The following is a 16,687-nucleotide window of genomic DNA, read 5'->3' on the forward strand; positions in this document are numbered from 1 at the left end:
TACCTGCAGATGGTCAGGCAAATAGTCACCTGAATGTCAAGAACAAGGTCCGAGCAATCAACACCTACGCCAGGCCGATGATCAGGTACCCTGCTGGGATTATAAGATGGCCAAAGGAGAAGACAGAAGCCACTGACATCAATACAAGGAAGCTCCTGACCATTCATAGAGGGTTTCACCCCAAGTCCAGCACCCTGAGATTGTACGCTAAGCAAAAGTAAGGAGGCTGAAAACTGGTGAGTGTCAGAGCCACTGTCCAGGATGAGACAACAAATAGGCTCAATGTGTAGATCATTAAAAAAAAACCCTCAGCAAATGATATCAGATGGAAATCACTAAGCATAAATATGGGCTATACAGGTTACACAGTTTGTACCAATGCTTGATAATAATTGAAAATGTACTTCTTGTCTAAACCTATCTGTATTAACTACCTGTGTTGGGAGCTGTTCTACTACTCACAGTAAATGAAACACCACTCACCAGGGTTGTCTTTTTCATAACATTTTTAGTATATAGTATTTTGGAAAATGTTGTGCAAGTGTAAACAACTCATGTAGGAAAGCAGCTGTACAATTTGGAGAATAAAGCACAATCCTACAGTGTGCTGCAACCGTTGAACTGCTAGCAACATATATACAGAAAAATTTTATTCCAGGTTTTCATGAAGTCGTATTAATATTCATAAACACAGAGGTACCACACAGCATGTAAATATGATTTCAATTTAATATAAAGTAACTTGAGGGTAAAAAGTTGTTTTACAGATGAGAAGTGTAGTGGGTGCAGAACACTTTAACAAAGCACACCTTCAACAACACACAGAAACACCAGTAGGTTGTTAGGGTTCTCACAAAGCATACATCGGAGTGACACAGGTTTATATTGAAAGGCATGAGCGTAAGAATGGATATAAGATTTATATAAGAAAAACATGACCAGGGGCTGTGAGACATTGTACCTATTCAGATATTTTATAAAGGAAATAGAGAAAATTGGAGTGATTGAGTGGACACACATGTGAGATGATGGTGCTCAATGGATGTGAGATATGGGAACAGATATCAGGAAAGAGGGGATATCTAGAGAGAAGGAAAGAAGTTGGCAGGAGAAGAGAAAATGAGAGATGTGGTGTGTGTGTGTGTGTGTGTGTGTGTGTGTGTGTGTGTGTGTGTGTGTGGTAGAGACTAGCAGAATGGGAAGGGCATCTGAGAGTCAGATTTAGGGAGGGATAAGGATACAGGCATAGAAGGAGACTGCGAAAGAAATGCAAAGGAGGAAGTGGGAAAAAGAAGAGAATAGAGAGCAAAACTAAAAAAGGGGGGAAGAAGATGAAAACAAGATGAGGGAAGGTCAGTTTTTTAAAATTCTGACAGAAGTGTCTCTGAGTGACTCTCTTGAGGATTAGATATAAAGTATATACACATAAACTCTCTCTCTCTCCCTCTCTCTGTTAATGTTTCATGGTTCCATTTCCAAGATTACATCTTTCAATTAAGACTAAGATGGTAGTCTCCTGGTATGTGTGTGTGTGTGTGTGCGTGTGTGTGTGTGTGTGCGTGTGTATATCTGTGTGTGGGAGGGTAAAGCTTGGTATGAATATTCATTTTAACAACAGACAAAACACAAGTAACACAGGGCAATTATCTTGTATTAAAGTAAGGAAATACAAATTTAAGCAATGATGCCAATCAGCAATAAACAGAATCTGTGTCTGTCTGAGTGTTACAGCCATGTTTTCCAGCCATTAATGGAACTGATGCACTAGTATCTGCACAGCCAACACAAAGGCACACATTTTATTTGTACTGCCAAGTAGGCAGAATATACCTTTCAGGTGGAGGTGCTTTATAGATTAACATCCCCAGATTTACAGGGAGTCTATTAAAAATAATTAAAACCAACCTAAAAAGCAAACAAACCCTGATGACCTGTAAACAATGAATATTAATTCATTAATAAAAATGAATGCTATAAAAAGGTTATTGCGGCAAAATTGATTTCTGTGCAGGGTAGAGGGTATCTGCTCCTGAGACCTTTTTGAACAATGACATCAAATGTTTAATACGCTGGCTGTGTTTTACGTCATCAGAGTTCACAGAGTGGTTTTCACTTTACCCAATGAAAACTGGGAAAGATCTGACACCTGAATGGAAAGCATTACAATCAAAAAAACAAATTATTTTGTCTGTAGTGCCACTGATGGCTTTAAAGCCTCAAATGTGATGCTTTGATTGAACGACAATAGTGTTACACCATTTCCTTTTAGTTGGGTTACACAGAGAAAGACCTTCTTTTGTGCATATTTATTTTAGAAATGACTGAAGCTTATGCATAAGTTCAGTGAGAAAGATCTGTGTGCACTCGTCTGCCTTCATTACTGGGTATTTGGTTGTTGTTTTTTCATCACTTCCTCTTTTCAGTCTATGTTAAATTCACTTCAGTTGCAATCGCGCTGAACGAATAATTTTTTCTCTCGCCTCCTGCAAGCCAATCATCTTCTGTTCTGTGTGCTTTAAATCTTAGTAACTCTTGTCCATTTGCCTTTTAGACTCATTTGTATGACCCTACTCCTCCCCATCTCCACCACACATCAATCATTGTGAACCTCTTCCTCCATGTGTGCCATCGCCGCCAAAACCACCAGCATCTTCTCCTACTTCCAAATATTGTCAGGACTACTGCGTTTCCTGATCTGAGTCTAATTACCAAATAGCTTATAATGCAAAATAAATATTGTCCATTCTTTTACATGACCTCTGCTTACTGGAGTAGGAGAACTGATTTACTGAATCTCTTGATGCTCTACTTGGCTTTGCAAATGGTCTTTATACAGTGTAAAACTAATATAGCCTATATAGGTCCTATTAGCTAATGTGCTTGTGTGTCACTTGCAATACCAAAAAAAATTTTTGCAATAGAAGGTATGTCCAAATAAAGTATATCATACTTCCCTCTATGTTCCCTGCACTGAGAACTTCTTTAATCAGAATCCATGGTTTACTGTGTGTTTTTAATTAGCCTGCCTCCATAGAAGGGTAAAGCTTGCCAAAGGCAGCCACTTGGAAGGAGCAGATCACAGAGCATGGTTGTTGTAAGACTTTCTCCGGGAATCAACTACAACTACCACAGCCATTACCCTCTCATCATCTACTACCGACTGAATCATCCATACACAGAAGGCCTACTTTTATTTTTAACTCTTCAGCATTACCCAGGGGTTCATTTTTTATATCTATAGGCAATTTATCTTATACCTTTGAAGGCATTCTAGCAGTGACTCAGATACTGTAGCAGAGTGTCCACTAACTGAAGGACTGGCAGTTTAATCCCTGACAACTCCTGTCTACATGTCGACGGGTTTGTGAACAAGACACTGAGCCATGTTTCTCCAAATTTGAGAGGCTATTTCCTTGAATGATAACTCCACCATTAGCAATGGATTTGGTGTGAATGAATGAATGAAAGACACAAACCAAAAGCAATCCATTTACTATTCCTCGGGAGCAGTCAGTAAAAATGCCTTTTGGTTTGTCAACAGCGGATGCTTCTTGTGAAATTCTGCAGGCTAGAAATTACATTCTTATACAAATAAATTGCTTTCCCAATTACACTGTGTTGGTACGCGTAATTGAGGGGTGAGTTACATTCAGAAGTCACATTTTTTGCTGTATTTTCAAACTGCACCAAAGCTGGAAGAAACTGGATGGGGCGCATAAAAAATTTACTCTACATACAATAAATGACATTTTTAGTCATGTTTCAAGGGAAACATGATTTACTCCAAATATGTGAAAAACCTTGAAGATAAAAAGAAAAAGTTCACATGAGGAGAAATGGGTGTAATTTACAAAACTCATGTTTTGTTTAGCTCATTTGCACAAGAAAATCTAGCATTTTGCCCCAAAGCATGAAGGGCACCCTTTCTGCTGCTTAACTAGAAGGAGAGATTCAAACTTTCCAAATAAATAACTCATATGTGAAACATCGTTAACAGTCAAAGACATTGCTTCCTAACACTACATATACACAATATGCGTCCTGGACCCCGAGCAAACAAACTCCTTTTAGAGACTTTCAGCAATGTGAAGTGATGAATTGAAGGCAGGCTGTAAAAAATTAATGTGGGGAATAATTATATATATAATGAATAGCTTACATAAGCATTTAATTTCATATCACGTGCTGCCCATGAATCCACTTACCCTGGCTTGTGTTTTCCCAGTATTAAGTACAAATACACTGTGTCCTTGCTATTTCATGCTAATTAATGACATTATCATTGCTGGTTGTAGTAATGCAATTCAACATGAAATAGCATTAAAATAATTGAATAAAAAGTTAAATTAAGAGTTTGTTAAGAGTAGCATCTTCTAATACTGTATATGCCACCAAGTGTTAGTGTTAGTTTAGTTTTTAAGTGTGAAATCTCAGGAATGAGCAGAATTGTCCTGTCAGGTGCATGGAGACACAGCGGAGCTGCTACTTGCACTCAGCCTGCATATTTGTTCTCAGTACGTGCACGTGTGGACTGTGTGAATTACCACAGTCTGAAAATAAAGCCAATGACAGTAGAAGTCCTTTCACTGAAAAGATAGTTCAACATAATAAAACTTGGGTAAGTAAATAAGCCATGCTTGCCTATTCATTCGTTAATTTCTCTGTTGTTAAGCTAAGATAGAATCAACTATTGCTTTGCATTGCTTGCTACGTCTATATTATGCGGCACTGTCCATGGTGCTGAAGTTGCATTGCTACATGTTGTCTGTTATAACCAGGGTTTTAATAGTTTTGCAATTTTCATTAGTTTTTATTTTTATTTAGTTTTGACTTCAGATTTTCAATTTTATATCAGTTTTAATTAGTTTTTACCAATTGTTTGCTAGTTTAGTTTAGTTTTTATTTTTTTTGAAAATCCTTAGTTTCAGTTTAGTTTTGATTAGTTTCAGTTATAGTTTTAGTTGTGTTTGCAATAATTAAGTGTAACAAAATCCCAGTTTCATCATATCAGTCATTCTCTTCTGCTTATCCTTGGGTATGTTGCTATTCCAGCTACCATACCCTGCACCCTGGACAGGTCGCCTGTCTGTCGTAGGGCTAACACGCAGAGACAGACAACTCACATTCCCACCTATGTGTTCTTTAAATAAATAAATGGTAAATGGCCTGTATTTATATAGCGCTTTACTAGTCCCTAAGGACCCCAAAGCGCTTTACATATCCAGTCATCCACCCATTCACACACACATTCACACACTGGTGATGGCAAGCTACATTGTAGCCACAGCCACCCTGGGGCGCACTGACAGAGGCGAGGCTGCCGGACACTGGCGCCACCGGGCCCTCTGACCACCACCAGTAGGCAATGGGTGAAGTGTCTTGCCCAAGGACACAACGACCGAGACTGTCCAAGCCGGGGCTCGAACCGGCAACCTTCCGATTACAAGGCGAACTCCCAACTCTTGAGCCACGATAAATAAAGGCAGATGAACAACCACTGATACCAGGCAACTATAAAATGTATATCTTGGCCCCAATGAGACTATTAACTCTTGCAGCACCGGGTGTTCGTAATTTTGGTTCAAGTGAATTGATAAACTTATTGAAGGCAATTGACTCACACAGTTATGTAGATATCCCAGTCCTGTTGTCTCGGGATGCATCACGCTGCCTTGCCTGGGGTTAGCGTCTGTTTCTGGGGATGAGGGTTGAGTGTGCTCCCTTACCTTCTCAAGGTAAGCTAGGTTAGCCTTCTTGTGTGAGCTTTTCAAGTGCACTTTAACGTTTGTGGGATTTTTTTCCCTTTAGAAATGTCCCTCATAATTTGTCTCTTTCAAGACACTTGCTTTATCCAAAATACAGCCATATTCAAAGTAATCCCAAATTGGACTCTGGCGCTTTCTCCCGACTTTTCCTGACACGATTCTGTGCCTGGACGGAGCAGCAACACAGACGACTCGACTAACGTACTGCCACCTGCTGGCATAATTAGACAGCAAGAAAAAAATCTGGAAACTAAACTTCATTTTCACCCTTGACTATTGTATGACACGCACACATCAATGAAAACGAAACACATTTTTGCTATAAATTCAGTTAATTTTAGTTAGTTTTGTGAACACTCATTACAGTTTTAGTTAGTTTTCCTTTTTTTGTTTTTATTTTTATTTCCGTTAACGAAAATGTTTTTTCACTTCTTGTTTTCGTTATTTCGTTAGTTTTCGTTAATGATAATAACCTTGGTTATAACAACACTAGGTGGTAATAATCACATAAAAGCTTCCTTCTTCTTTTGGGCACTCCCTTTAGGGGTCCCACACAGTGGATCATCTGCCTCCATCTCTAGCATCCTCCTCTGTGACACCAATCCTCTACATGTTCTCCTTCACTACATCCACGAATCTCCTCTGTGGTCTTAATTTTTTCCTCTTGCTGGGCGTCTTCATAGTCAATATCCTAGCTTCTAATGAATATGTTTCAGTAGGGAGCATGAGAAATATTTGCTATTCAAGGATCAAAAATGTCTTCCTTGAAACAAAGGAATACCTGCTCTCATTGTATTAAAAAAGCAGAAAAAATAGTACAATATTTTTCACTTTTTGGGAAATCTTCCAAATGATAGCTGAGTGGTATGAGAATAAAATCTACACAGCATTTATACTGTCCATGACTCACTGAGTCATTTTGCTAACTGCACAGCCACTAAACGTTAATCCATTTCATTTGCCCTGGCTTTTTTTATCCACTTAATTTGGCTGTTGCAGCCCTAAGGGCCAGGCCAATGTTGCCCTCTCCACTTCCAAATCAGCATGTGACAGTGCGGTTACTACTCTACGGTTACAATTAGCCATAAAGCCTGAAAAGTGACATAAAAGTGTAATACACCAGGTTTAAATGAACCTAATCATGCTTTAGGTGTAATTCATTTGGCACTAATATCATATACTTTTTCTGTCTTCACTATAAATAAATAATCATCCCACAGCATGCATGACTTCTGCTTAAAAGCTGATATTTAACATTGTAATTACACCTTTTGTGTCCAAAGCGGATGTTACTGTGACCTCTAAGTCTTTATGCACACTGTAAGCATCAATCATCAGCTCCCACTTATACATTTTCTATGTGCTTGCGTTGCTGAACACACATATGAACTCAACCACAGAGGTGGCTCTTCCCTTTTTAAAAAAGCACTGGCTATATTCTTGATATTCATCAGTAGTATAGCAGTGAGACAGAGTGTGGGTAGATAATTGCCCAAGTCATAAAGATTAACATATCTACTTGAATGAACACCTATTATCAGCTGTCAGCTTGTTAGCCACAGATCCAGTTACAGGTTGTCATGTTCTGGTGTGAAAACAAACTAAATGATATAAATTGCCTGCCTCAAATATGTGCTTGTCATGCCAGTGGCAGATATCATTATCAGGCACCTGCCTTCATTTATTCCCAGAAACCAATAAACCACTCAGGAGTTGGATAAATATCATGCAGGTGCCATAATAATCACTGACTGGACAGTGTTCCTTCTTTGTTTATCCCTAGGTTTCTACATTATATGATGCACTTTTGGATATTTAGGACCAACAATGCACAGATATGTGTAGAAGTTTTCTTTTCTTGTAACATTTATAACAAGTGTAGTGTTTGCTTTCTTAGTATGTGTAAAAAGACATGTACTATTGCTCTTTTCACATTAAAGCCACAGTCAGTTTACTGCACTTTGCCCTCCTAATCTGGAAGTGCAAGCTTTCTCTGTCTTCATTGGGTTTATTTCCTCATTACCCACGATGTGTACTACCAAACTGGAGTTTGCAAACCCCAGACACCCCAAGCAGCTTGTGTGTGTCAGTTACAGCTGGCTGTCACAAAACTGCTGATTCCACAAGTCCATAACAAATGAAAAATTCATTAGTTTGAATTTGACAATGAAGATATCACATAACTGCGTTTACCAACATCCTCTCATGAGCCAAAGACCTTCTGGTGTTCAGTGGAACAAATATGTTGCTGCAATTCTTTTCTCATCTAATGACCAGGAGAGCAGAGTCTGGGCTTTAACCCATCATCTGCCAACCAAATCATTGTTTATTGATCTCATACAGCTTCTCTGCTTGTTCAAGCATTGCTTAATTGTTGTTGTTTTTTTGTGTGTTTTGCCTGACCACTTTGTTAACGTGAACTTTTCTCTTCATACTGTATCTGTAACCAGTTCCCAGGTTTGAGGTGTTCTTTGTTTCTCATGAGTGTTGAAGGGTCCCATTATCATAGATCATCAATTCATAAATAACCATTGGTTACTTCTCCATGACATGTGTGACTTCTGCTCCTACTACAAATACCATAAATGCTCTACAGAACCTACACATTAGTCGACAGTTGTGCTGGCTGCTTGTCAGGATCAGCTGACATGCTGTGAATTATGCAGTGATGCATATTATGCAGCTAATTAAGTACTGATATTTATTAGGTTCTATAATGCTTTTACTGTGATCTGGGTCTATTCCAGTAAGCTCTTAATCATCTTCTCTTTTGCTGTTATCAACAATGTGACACATCAGACTAATTCCTGAGTATGAACAAGTATGAACACTTGTGTGTCCTTATTTGTCCAATTTTCTACCCTTGTGGTATAAATTCTACTTGAGAGAGGAACAAAATAATCCCCTGAAGTCCTCAATTAATATTATTAATTTTTAAAGATCCCATATAAAAATCTTCTTCTCGTCTTTCAGCTGCTCCCTTTAGGGGTCACCACAGCAAATCATCTGCCTCTATCTCATCATATCCCATGCAACCTCTTCTGTTACATCAGTTCTTTGCATGTCCTCCTTCACTACATCTATTAAACTTCTCAGCCACGTGAATTCAGAACAATATAAGCAGATCTTTTTTTACAAGTTATCATGGCTCATTTCCCAGTCCTAGAGTGTACTGTATGTGTGTATGTAGTATAAAAGGTAACATTTGGTAGGTGAATCTTATCAGCATCATCAGCTTTTAAATTTAGCAGGGCCTGCTGTTGCTGACCCTGTATGGGTGTTTAAAGCTGGAGGAAGGGGAGCTCTAATGCCAGAGAGCCCTGTTGGTTTGCAGCTAGCAAGCTGTGTGTGGCAGCTCCTGGGTTTTGTTATTATTATTTTCTTTCTTTTCAAGGTAATGGCAGCTTTTCTGTCTCTTTCAATTTAATTAGTAGTAATATTTTTAATAAAAACCTTTAACAATTTTGCCTTCATGTCTCCTTTTTTCAACCTGGACATGTTTTGCTACTTACCCCCATCACCTCGACCTTTTAGGAGAACGTAACAGTCGGCACCACATATGTTTTTTAAAGTGGTCTGTTCTTTCTGAACTGTGATATATTGCATGTTGGTTGCATACAGTACATATACATTAGGCTTACAGGTTATCTAGAAAAATGTATTTCTCCATACCTTTGTTTCTTTGAAAAACAACACACAGCTGTATAAGAAGCCAAAACCCACACACATATACATATTTATGACCTCAAATATATTAGCAAGCGTAGACATGTACACACTCATGCATAGACCAAGCCCACATGACAGTTATAGCACTGAACATTGTTTACAGCTGTGGGGGATGAACTTATTAAATTTTCATGATGTCAACAGTTTGTTACATTATATTTAGTGTTTTTTTAAAATAGCTGCCTAAGTCAAACTGAAAGGGCATTCGGAGGCTAAAGCACCTCAGAATATGACTTCTAATTTGTGAAGGGAACATTCAGTACATGAAGATTGCTTTTTAAAAAAAAGACTAATTTCTTGTTTACCGTATAAAAACAAAACCATAGTCAATGTAGCCAATTATTCTCAACGTATCAAAGCAATAAATGCAATTAGGTTTTTTGCTTACAGTAGATATAGATGAAGTGTACTGACCCATTGGCAATCTAGGTCAGATAAAATGAGCCACATTATTATTAGATATATTTGCTAATGGAAGTTAGAATTTAATATAAAATTTAAAAAAATTCAATGTCAACTTTCTTAACATTTGTATTATTTAACACGACAGCCCTGCAATAACTCTTACACTTATGACAGTTATAATATTTCCCTGTATTTTATGACACTGTTTAAATATATTATGTTATACCTTAATTATTTAGTCTGCAATAGAAGGTATTGCACTTAGGGAGTACACTGCACACATGTATTTGTGAGACTTCAACATATTGACATCACTCTGATTGGCTTTTAAACTGATAAAAGGTGGATCATACTGTCACAATAAAGGCTCATTTATGATGTAAAGTCCACTTTGTCAATTTTCTTTCCTCTAGCCAACCGTTGAGAATTTGGTTATAAGATTAAGATTATAGATCCTAGATTATGATACAATATAAGATTAAAAGTTGCCGTATTTAATATAGATATTTTTGATGTATGCCAATATTGTGTTAATCAATATTGGCATTTATTCCTTCATTAAGGAATAAACATGAAATTAAAAGAAAAAAGAGGAAACTCAGTAGAGTCTGTTTGTATGGCATCAGAAATACAGAGAGTCTATTAAGAAGCCTTTCTAAAAATACTGACCGATCCTGAACTTCTAAAGATAGAGACTGTCATATGTTTCTGTCACATTACACTAATGCAATAACCATGTTCTTTGTATTTGGAGGTAATTCTTGCAAATTTAGCCCTAAAATAGAACTGAAAAACCATCTCCAGTGACAAACCTTTAAGTACATTTGTATGTTAGGAAATAAGTGTGTGTAAGCATTAAAGAAAGTGTTACTGTATGAATGCACATGTCAGATGATCATCAATCTAATACCCTCCAGAGCCAGAGGAGGACAGAGATGGATCCAGGAGAACCGGGTCATCCACACCCTCAATGAGTACCGAAGACCAAAGGCCACACATCTCTGTGAAATCTGTGTGCCTATCCCAGCAGGAGAAGGAGGGAGGCCCTTGATGGGCTGCCCACAGCCAAGGAGTAGGAGTTCCAGAGGACCAGAGGCAATGGGCAGCTGACCACACTAGAGGCCACCCTAGTGCAAGTCGAGATCAGCATCCCAGGGCTCCATGCGCCCAAGAACCGGTACCTGGCAGAGCCAAGAGAGTGGGTCAACAACATATCAAAACAACAACTTTGAGTATATCTCCAAAAGTTGATTCTGTTCATCTGGACATAACGTTTTGTGGGAGAAATGTTTCGTCAGTCATCCAAGTGACTTCTTCCGTCTCAGCTGACTGCAGGTTTCCCCAATCTTATAAACAGTACATTGCATAATGACTGAAACCAGCCCAGTGAAGGAACAATGGGCTGGGAGGTCAGTTCCTTAATCTTAATTATGCAAATTCTCATGACCATTGATCAACAACCACTGACCAAAACCCACTGATCAAAGCCCACTGATCAATGGCCATGAGTACCATTCACAGAGAGTTGGGGAATGGCTGCAATCACAGCATTGTAACATGGCGAAAGATGTACCCTTAGGGCCCCTCCTCGATTCAGAGATGGTCTTTCCCTTTTCACGTAAATGGCCTCCTTGACTCCGCGCTCAAACCAGCGTTCCTCCCTGTCCAGGATGTGTACATCCTCATCATTGAAAGAGTGTCCACTGGCCTGTAGGTGTAAATAGACTGCAGAGTACTGGCCTGACGATTTAGCTCTTCTGCGTTGTGCCATCCGCTTCGACAGAGGTTGTTTGGTTTCCCCAGGGCCTAAGGGTACATCTTTCACCATCTTACAATGCTGTGATTGCAGCCATTCCCCAATTCTCTGTGGATGGTACTCATGGACATTGATCAGTGGGCTTGGGTCAGTGGGTTTTGGTCAGTGGTTGTTGATCAATGGTCATGAGAATTTGCATAATTAAGATCCCACCCTAACAGGTGCCATGATGATAATCAATGTTATTCACTTCAGCTGTCAGTGATCATAATGTTATGCCTGATCAGTGAACAATGGCTAGTACATTTATAAGCACACCAACATTTATTATGTCATTAAAAGTGTCGATTGTCTTGCACTTGCACTTCTTGTACTTTTGATTCTTCATCTCTGTCTGTATGTGTGTCACCCTGACAAAAGGCCTTGCAGGCACCATCTCTAGTCTATCCACAAAATTCATTTTGAGTTGGTGTTTGAAAGTCTGACAGATTTTGTCAACACGACACCTACATAACTGTTCAAGAGGCAGTGGGAATAAAAACGAGAGCGTTTGAAGGTAGGCGTGGTCTGAGAACGCTGTAGGATTGCAGCTGGTGTGATCCCATTACCAGCTGGTCTCCAGTTACACTTTTGTATCTTTTTAAGATATCTTTTCATCATAAGTAGTGAGCTAATGATGAAAGTTAAAAGACTTCCTGAGGGTTAATTACCATATCTAAGTGAATGGATTTCTGTATTTTATCTTTGCTTTTCACAGACTGGTGAAATTAAGAAAGCCACACTGTGCCATACATTTGCTGTATATAAATTTGCAGTGTTGTGAATTTAATATTACACCAAAAACCTCTTGTATATTTAAGAAAAAAAAAAGCAAACATTGCAAAATGTTTTTTGTTAAACCGTTTGCAGTCATGGAATTGCAAGTAACTTAATGTTACTCATAAATACATGTGCGGTACTGCAGTAAATATAGTGTAGCGCCAGATTTGTATCGCGTTACTACAGCTGTGCATCTGTTTAGCCAAGTAATGTACTTACACACCTGCAGTGCATATAGGCAACACATTTCCTCAAGTGCTCAATACAGCTGATATTCATGCTTGTGGGTGGATTTGTTCAGTTACTTCCTTCTATCCATTAATGAAACTATCAAGCATGAGTGACTGAGCTAAAATATGTTGAGATTCCTCTGTGATGGCTTAATAAAATGTATCTAATCTGTCCTTTAAGTTAATCCATGCCTTAATATTTCATCTTTTCCATGCACTCGGATATGTTGGCATATATGGTGTTCCACTGGTTAGCACTGTCACCTCGCAACACCAGGTTTGAACCACAGCTGCGGCATTTCTCTGTGAAGTTCTACCAGTGCGAACTTCCCATAGTCCAAAGAGATGCATGCATTAATTAGGGATTCTAAGGTGGTCAAGGGTGAGAAGTAAATTAAAGTGTTTTGAATAAAAAGCAGTTTTAATGAATGGTTAAATATGGCTTTTAGTCTAAATCACTGTGTCTATATATGCCATGTCATAATTAAATTATATGGAATGTTATTATGCATTATACATAAAACATAACAGTATGCATAATTTGTGTGATACATCTTTTTTTAATAGAAATATAGATAAATACAGTCTCTTGTGCTTCTATTTATGCTTACATGTAAGCATAAATATAAATATACTGTCTGTTTGAAACCAGTCTAATAAGACCTTACAGACTATAATGTAGAATTACACTCAAGTTGGCCAGTGCCATATCAGGCAAAATTAGCCTTTCCTTTCCTTTCATGCATCTCTGTTTAATCTATTCTCTGTCAAAATGAGGCTCAAAGGGCTGCTCCATACTCCTTCGTAAGACAACTGCGTGCATACACAAACATGCACACACACACATACACACCCACACACAACTTTTACTGCTGGAGGGAGCTTGATTATAGCCATTACCAGTGTGACAGCGGTGCCACAGTTAATGATATCTGTGTTATATACAGAGGAGAGCTTTGTGATGAGTTATTAATACCAAGATGCCATGTCTTTTATGGGCTTATCAATAAAGGCTGTTCAGCCAGTCGATACAGCTGCTTCACACCAATGACTATTCATCTATAATGCAAATAGAGGGTGAGGGTGAGCATATCTGTGAGGGTTTAATTGGTGCTCTTGGATAGTTGGGATGTAGAGTACTGTGCAAAAGTCCTGAATCACTCCTCATTTTTTTTTTCAATTTTGCTTCCAAGGAGCAAGACTGTAGTTTTATTTAAATGAGCAATAGTTCTCCAGGTTTCATGCTTGTTGCAAAAACATATAATTTGTTCCCATTTCTTTAGTGGAGTCTATGAAAATTGCGAAAAATGCCAAAATGCCAAAAATACAGACAGGGATAAAAAAGGTATTTTTGCGGCAAGAAGGTGATTTCCAAAGAAAGCTGAAGACTTGGCATATCTTAGTGTAATGTGTCCTAAAAAAGACTAAGGACATTGGAGAAGTGGGGGACAAAAGAGGAAGTGGAAGGCCTTAAAAATTATGTAGAGCAGATGAACAGTATCCGAAAGCTGTGTACATATTTCAATAAATCGCTGGAACTATTTTCCATAGCCCATATCATAGTAAAACATAATTAAATGAAGACTGACTCGAGACTTTTTCATAGTATTTGAGTCAAACATAAAAGCATATTTATGTGATGCATAAGAAAGCAGCCTGTCTGAAGACCTTCTGTATGAGGAAACTTCTGGTGCAGCCAGCATGATCAGGATAGCTCCATGCTGAGGAAATACAGATTTAACCTCATTTGTTATCATAGAACAGACAATCCTAAATCTAACAGTAATACAACGTATTTTGAAATTTGACAAATTTTTTGGAGCCCACCCAAGTTTTTCAGTGATAATGCAACATTTCCATGTTTGGGTTTTCATTTATTTATTTTTCTGACAGTTTTCTTGCTGTCTTTAAAGCCACTTCAAATTGAGACAACAGTAAGTTGTTCACAGTTAACAAATTGTTTCCTTGTGCCCTGACTCCTGAAAGCGCTATAAAGGCAAAAGTCTAGCCCAAACCAGTATTTCTTATACAGAGAACTATCTAATAGTTAATGATACAGTATTTGTAGGCAAATTTCCCAAGGCTGTTGTCACAGTCCTGGGTCATTTGACCCAGTGTTTTGTGTTTATTTTTTTATTATTATTATTTTGTTGTTGTTATTATGATCCTTTGTTCTAGTTTATGCTGATTGTGTGTTTTGGTTTACACCCTTTGGTTCTTAAGAGGTTTGGTTTTGCGCTCCCTCTGTGTTGTCTGCCCATCTGCCCCCTCTGTCCTGTCTGTACCGCATCTCTGAGTCCAGTCTGTGCTTTTCCTGCTTTATTTTGAAGGTCTGTGTCTTTTGTCAGTGTGTTCTGTCCGTCCTCTCCCTGTCTCATCAGTGTAATCAGTGTCAGCCATGTCTCCCAGCTGTTTCCTCTTAGTTATGTTCACCTCTTGTATTTAGTGTCTGCGTCTTCCCCTACTCGTTGTCGCGTTGTACCCTCACTTTCACTGTGTGTTCCGTTTGCCAGCCTGCCTGTTTAGTTTGTTGTGTATTCTCAGGTTAGTTAGTTTTTTGTTCGGTTGCTTTCCAGCAATAACGCTGAGTATTTTGAGTTACGTTTGCCTCCGTGAGTCCTGCATTTTGGGTCCTCCCTTCCTACCTGCCTGTACACAGCCATGACATTTGTTCTTTGTTTTTTAATAGAAATCTGATTGTACACAGAGCTCGCAGCTGATCTGAGTACTCTTTATTTGTAAGGTATGCGAACAGGTGCAAACTCAGTAGGTTTCATGCCAGGTGTGACAGCATGTGATTTCTAAGTCGCAGACAGAATAAAATATGTGTTACTGGTTTGATTGCATGCAAGAACCTTTGTTGCATGTCATACCTCTGGATCGCCAGCCATTTATGGTCACTGATGACATTTTTGGTCATTTGTATTAATATTGTGCATACACAAATAAGTCACCTCAAAACATTTAAAAGAACGATAACACCAAAATTACTGTGGTTGTAATTTGCTATCATATGGCATGTGTCGTCATAGGAAAATCTACAGGATGAAAGCAAAATTTGAAGAAAGCCTCCAGTGCTCCTTGTGAGCTGAAATACAGTATGTATGCTCCAGCAGCTTGTGCATGTGCAGCATGTAAAATGTGTATTCTTGTTAGAGGTTCTTCTCAGTTCATGCTGTTGCCAATATCAAATGTAACGTATTTATTTATTCATGTATTTACTGGCATTTTTCATGTACTTATTTATTATCTGTTTTGCTGTTTTATTTATCACATGTGCTATTTTACATATGATATGTTTGCCTTTGGGCACTTTTGTGGAAGAAAATAGTTTTAGGAGAGCAAATTAGGCTCATTTATTTTTCAGAATGGTGTCTGTAAATTAGCTCATACATTCTTTTGTTTGGAGCTGTTATGTAGGACCTTACACGATGTGCGCGTTCAATGTTTTCTCTGTTTTCCAGACTCGAGCGCTTTTGTTGTAATGGATAATTTATTTTCAGTTATGCCTCAGGGTCACCTCAGAGTTTGTTGTGCATTTTAACATTACAGTTGACTTCAACTTCTGTCTCAATGAAGAAAGAAGCAAGAAACATCTATCTCAAGCCTAAATTGGTAACTGTTGGCATGTGAAACCCAACAGATTGGCATTTGGCAAAATATTCCCTTGAATCCCAGACCTCCAAGGACAAGGTCTCAAATCCCAAGTTTTTGCCCCATTCTTCACATTTCCCTGTCTCCTTCCCCACCCACTCTGCCTAATTATCTCTTGTCTCAGTACATGTTGAATATTGTACACAATAAGACTTCTTCCTACTTGTCTCAAGAGATTATTCTGTACTCTATAGTATTTGTAAGCATTTGTGTATACATTTTCAATCTCTATGCAGGTTTTCCCTCCTTACTACTTACGTTGATGTAAATATATCAGCTAATTAATAATGTTGGAGACCATTCACTCTCATTCAATTTTCTCCTTGCAG

Source organism: Simochromis diagramma, unplaced genomic scaffold, assembly GCF_900408965.1.
Source record: "Simochromis diagramma unplaced genomic scaffold, fSimDia1.1 OVJJ01000344.1, whole genome shotgun sequence".
Lineage (NCBI taxonomy): Eukaryota > Metazoa > Chordata > Actinopteri > Cichliformes > Cichlidae > Simochromis > Simochromis diagramma.